The sequence below is a fragment of the Prionailurus viverrinus genome, chromosome B3 (assembly GCF_022837055.1).
Source record: "Prionailurus viverrinus isolate Anna chromosome B3, UM_Priviv_1.0, whole genome shotgun sequence".
Classification (NCBI taxonomy): Eukaryota; Metazoa; Chordata; class Mammalia; order Carnivora; family Felidae; genus Prionailurus; species Prionailurus viverrinus.
Genome location: NC_062566.1, coordinates 92,023,066 through 92,029,589, shown reverse-complemented (window position 1 = coordinate 92,029,589; position 6,524 = coordinate 92,023,066).

The window sequence follows — 6,524 nt, the reverse complement described above, 5'->3', positions numbered from 1 at the left end:
CCCCCAGCCGAAATCCCAAAGGGAACCGGTTCCTGCCAGGGAACTTGCTCGCTCCGCGCAAACACCCAACTCTGCGCTTCTGCGGAGCCAAACCTCCGGCAGCGGATCTGACTCCCTCCCGCTGCCACAGGGCCCCTCCTGAAGTGGATCACCTAAGGAGAAGCAATCTAAGCCTGCCCCTCCTGCCCCCGAGCACCTTGCCTACCCACCCCAGCTAATACGCCAGATCCCCAGCATCACAAGCCTGGCAGGGTGCAAGTAGCCCAGACGGGCCACACCACCCCACAGTGAATCCCGCCCCTAGGAGAGGGGAAGAGAAGGCACACACCAGTCTGACTGTGGCCCCAGAGGTGGGCTGGGGGCAGACATCAGGTCTGACTGCGGCCCCGCCCACCAACTCCAGGTATACACCACAGCACAGGGGAAGTGCCCTGCAGGTCCTCACCACGCCAGGGACTATCCAAAATGACCAAGCGGAAGAACTCCCCTCAGAAGAATCTCCAGGAAATAACAACAGCTAATGAGCTGATCAAAAAGGATTTAAATAATATAACAGAAAGTGAATTTAGAATAATAGTCATAAAATTAATCGCTGGGCTTGAAAACAGTATACAGGACAGCAGAGAATCTCTTGCTACAGAGATCAAGGGACTAAGGAACAGTCACGAGGAGCTGAAAAACGCTTTAAACGAAATGCATAACAAAATGGAAACCACCACAGCTCGGCTTGAAGAGGCAGAGGAGAGAATAGGTGAACTAGAAGATAAAGTTATGGAAAAAGAGGAAGCTGAGAAAAAGAGAGATAAAAAAATCCAGGAGTATGAGGGGAAAATTAGAGAATTAAGTGATACACTAAAAAGAAATAATATACGCATAATTGGTATCCCAGAGGAGGAAGAGAGAGGGAAAGGTGCTGAAGGGGTACTTGAAGAAATCATAGCTGAGAACTTCCCTGAACTGGGGAAGGAAAAAGGCATTGAAATCCAAGAGGCACAGAGAACTCCCTTCAGACGTAACTTGAATCGATCTTCTGCACGACATATCATAGTGAAACTGGCAAAATACAAGGATAAAGAGAAAATTCTGAAAGCAGCAAGGGGTAAACGTGCCCTCACATATAAAGGGAGACCTATAAGACTCGTGACTGATCTCTCTTTTGAAACTTGGCAGGCCAGAAAGAATTGGCAAGAGATTTTCAGGGTGCTAGACAGAAAAAATATGCAGCCAAGAATCCTTTATCCAGCGTCTGTCATTTAGAATAGAAGGAGAGATAAAGGTCTTCCCAAACAAACAAAAACTGAAGGAATTTGTCACCACTAAACCAGCCCTACAAGAGATCCTAAGGGGGACCCTGTGAGACAAAGTCCCAGAGACATCACTATAAGCATAAAACATACAGACATCACAATGACTCTAAACCCGTATCTTTCTATAATAACACTGAATGTAAATGGATTAAATGCGCCAACCAAAAGACATAGGGTATCAGAATGGATAAAAAAACAAGACCCATCTATTTGCTGTCTACAAGAGACTCATTTTAGACCTGAGGACACCTTTAGATTGAGAGTGAGGGGATGGAGAACTATTTATCATGCGACTGGAAGCCAAAAGAAAGCTGGAGTAGCCATACTTATATCAGACAAACTAGACTTTAAATTAAAGGCTGTAACAAGAGATGAAGAAGGACATTATATAATAGTTACAGGGTCTATCCATCAGGAAGAGCTAACAATTATCAATGTCTATGCACCGAATACCGGAGCCCCCAAATATATAAAACAATTACTCATAAACATAAGCAACCTTATTGATAAGAATGTGGTAATTGCAGGGGACTTTAATACACCACTTACAGAAATGGATAGATCAACTAGACACACGGTCAATAAAGAAACAAGGGCCCTGAATGAGACATTGGATGAGATGGACTTGACAGATATATTTAGAACTCTGCATCCCAAAGCAACAGAATATACTTTCTTCTCGAGTGCACATGGAACATTCTCCAAGATAGATCATATACTGGGTCACAAAACAGCCCTTCATAAGTTTACAAGAATTGAAATTATACCATGCTTACTTTCAGACCACAATGCCATGAAGCTTGAAATCAACCACAGGAAAAAGTCTGGAAAACCTCCAAAAGCATGGAGGTTAAAGAACACCCTACTAAAGAATGAGTGGGTCAAGCAGGCAATTAGAGAAGAAATTAAAAAATATATGGAAACAAACGAAAATGAAAATACAACAATCCAAATGCTTTGGGACGCAGCAAAGGCAGTCCTGAGAGGAAAATACATTGCAATCCAGGCCTATCTCAAGAAACAAGAAAAATCCCAAATACAAAATCTAACAGCACACCTAAAGGAACTAGAAGCAGAACAGCAAAGGCAGCCTAAGCCCAGCAGAAGAAGAGAAATAATAAAGATCAGAGCAGAAATAAACAATATAGAAACTAAAAAAACTGTAGAGCAGATCAACGAAACCAAGAGTTGGTTTTCTGAAAAAATAAACAAAATTGACAAACCTCTAGCCAGGCTTCTCAAAAAGAAAAGGGAGATGACCCAAATAGATAAAATCATGAATGAAAATGGAACTATTACAACCAATCCCTCAGAGATACAAACAATTATCAGGGAATACTATGAAAACTTATATGCCAACAAATTGGACAACCTGGAAGAAATGGACGAATTCCTGAACACCCACACGCTTCCAAAACTCAATCAGGAGGAAATAGAAAGCTTGAACAGACCCATAACCAGTGAAGAAATTGAATCGGTTATCAAAAATCTCCCAACAAATAAGAGTCCAGGACCAGATGGCTTCCCAGGGGAGTTCTACCAGACGTTTAAAGCAGAGATAATACCTATCCTTCTCAAGCTAGTCCAAGAAATAGAAAGGGAAGGAAAACTTCCAGACTCATTCTATGAAGCCAGTATTACTTTGATTCCTAAACCAGACAGAGACCCAGTAAAAAAAGAGAACTACAGGCCAATATCCCTGATGAATATGGATGCAAAAATTCTCAATAAGATACTAGCAAATCGAATTCAACGGTATATAAAAAGAATTATTCACCATGATCAAGTGGGATTCATTCCTGGGATGCAGGGCTGGTTCAACATTCGCAAATCAATCAACGTGATACATCACATTAACAAAAAAAGAGAGAAGAACCATATGATCCTGTCAATCGATGCAGAAAAGGCCTTCGACAAAATCCAGCACCCTTTCTTAATAAAAACCCTTGAGAAAGTCGGGATAGAAGGAACATACTTAAAGATCATAAAAGCCATTTATGAAAAGCCCACAGCTAACATCATCCTCAACGGGGAAAAACTGAAAGCTTTTTCCCTGAGATCAGGAACACGACAAGGATGCCCACTCTCACCGCTGCTGTTTAACATAGTGCTGGAAGTTCTAGCATCAGCAATCAGACAACAAAAGGAAATCAAAGGCATCAAAATTGGCAAAGATGAAGTCAAGCTTTCGCTTTTTGCAGATGACATGATATTATACATGGAAAATCCGATAGACTCCACCAAAAGTCTGCTAGAACTGATACAGGAATTCAGCAAAGTTGCAGGCTACAAAATCAATGTACAGAAATCAGTTGCATTCTTATACACTAACAATGAAGCAACAGAAAGACAAATAAAGAAACTGATCCCATTCACAATTGCACCAAGAAGCATAAAATACCTAGGAATAAATCTAACCAAAGATGTAAAGGATCTGTATGCTGAAAACTATAGAAAGCTTCTGAAGGAAATTGAAGAAGATTTAAAGAAATGGAAAGACATTCCCTGCTCATGGATTGGAAAAATAAATATTGTCAAAATGTCAATACTACCCAAAGCTATCTACACATTCAATGCAATCCCAATCAAAATTGCACCAGCATTCTTCTCGAAACTAGAACAAGCCATCCTAAAATTCATATGGAACCACAAAAGGCCCCGAATAGCCAAAGGAATTTTGAAGAAGAAGACCAAAGCAGGAGGCATCACAATCCCAGACTTTAGCCTCTACTACAAAGCTGTCATCATCAAGACAGCATGGTATTGGCACCAAAACAGACACATAGACCAATGGAATCGAATAGAAACCCCAGAACTAGACCCACAAACGTATGGCCAACTCATCTTTGACAAAGCAGGAAAGAACATCCAATGGAAAAAAGACAGCCTCTTTAACAAATGGTGCTGGGAGAACTGGACAGCAACATGCAGAAGGTTGAAACTAGACCACTTTCTCACACCATTCACAAAAATAAACTCAAAATGGATAAAGGACCTAAATGTGAGACAGGAAACCATCAAAACCTTAGAGGAGAAAGCAGGAAAAGACCTCTCTGACCTCAGCCGTAGCAATCTCTTACTCGACACATCCCCAAAGGCAAGGGAATTAAAAGCAAAAGTGAATTACTGGGACCTTATGAAGATAAAAAGCTTCTGCACAGCAAAGGAAACAACCAACAAAACTAAAAGGCAACCAACGGAATGGGAAAAGATATTTGCAAATGACATATCGGACAAAGGGCTAGTCTCCAAAATCTATAAAGAGCTCACCAAACTCCACACCCGAAAAACAAATAACCCAGTGAAGAAATGGGCAGAAAACATGAATAGACACTTCTCTAAAGAAGACATCCGGATGGCCAACAGACACATGAAAAGATGTTCAGCGTCGCTCCTTATCAGGGAAATACAAATCAAAACCACACTCAGGTATCACCTCACGCCAGTCAGAGTGGCCAAAATGAACAAATCAGGAGACTATAGATGCTGGAGAGGATGTGGAGAAACGGGAACCCTCTTGCACTGTTGGTGGGAATGCAAATTGGTGCAGCCGCTCTGGAAAGCAGTGTGGAGGTTCCTCAGAAAATTAAAAATAGACCTACCCTATGACCCAGCAATAGCACTGCTAGGAATTTATCCAAGGGATACAGGAGCACTGATGCATAGGGCCACTTGTACCCCAATGTTCATAGCAGCACTCTCAACAATAGCCAAATTATGGAAAGAGCCTAAATGTCCATCAACTGATGAATGGATAAAGAAGTTGTGGTTTATATACACAATGGAATATTACATGGCAATGAGAAAAAATGAAATATGGCCTTTTGTAGCAACGTGGATGGAACTGGAGAGTGTGATGCTAAGTGAAATAAGCCATACAGAGAAAGACAGATACCATATGGTCTCACTCTTATGTGGATCCTGAGAAACATAACAGGAACCCATGGGGGAGGGGAAGGAGAAAAAAAAAAAAAAAGAGGTTAGAAAGGGAGAGAGCCAAAGCATAAGAGACTGTTAAAAACTGAGAACAAACTGAGGGTTGATGGGGGGTGGGAGGGAGGAGAGGGTGGGTGATGGGTATTGAGGAGGGCACCTTTTGGGATGAGCACTGGGTGTTGTATGGAAACCAATTTGTCAATAAATTTCAGAAAAAAAAAAACATTAAAAAGAAAAACAAATAACAATCAAAATGAGAGAAATCAACATCTCCTAGAAGTGGTCCAGGCAACCTGGACTGATCTGTTAAGAACTCATAGCTCCCGCCCCGCCATATCTTAAGACGGAGAGGGCATGTGGATTCCAAGGCCTGACTAAAGTGATGTTCTTTACAAGGTTATTTAGATAATATAAAGCCATGTGCATTCATTTCCTAGGGTTGCTGGAACAAAGAACCACAAACTGAATTGCTTAAAACAACAGAAATATATCGCCTTATAGTTCTGGAGGCTAGAATTCCAAAATCAAGGAATTGGCAGGGCCATATTCCCTTTGAAACCTGACAATCCTTCCTTGGCCTTTTCCTAGCTTCTGCTGGCTTGCCAGTAACCCTAACATTCCTTTGCTTGCAGGGGCAGTGCTTCCATCTCTGCCTCCATCATCACATGGTCATCTTCTCCCTGTGTGTGTCTGTCTCCGTGACTCTTCTCCTCTTCTTACAAGGAAACTAGCCATAATGGATTCAAGGTCCACCATATTCCTGTATGGCCCCATCTTAACTTGTATCTTAATTATAGCTGCAAAGATTCTATTTTCAAATAATTTCATATTCACAGCCACCAAGAATTAAGGCTTAAGCATATCTTTTAGGAGGATAAATACAAGCCTTAAATCTTGTGTTTGACTAATTGAAACCGCCCTGGTGTGAATGGGAAGCTTAGGCTGAAAAAGTAGAATAGCGGTTTCTGCATGAAAAAAGTCAAAGCCAAGGTGGACCCATTCACACAACGCTAACAGACAACATAAAGACTTACTCTATGACAGACACTGTTCTAACTCTTTTACATATATCCACACATTTTCCCTCACTATGATGACATGAGGTTGTAGTTTTCTACTTATTTAAAGATGAGAAAACTAAAGCACAGAGGTATCAAATTGCTGTGATGTGTCAACACCGGAAATTAAGCCCAGGTAGTCTGGCATGGTATTTATGTGCCTAACTAGGATAAGATTTCAAATCACAAGCCGGTTCCTCAGATTTGTAAGAATTGTTTATTA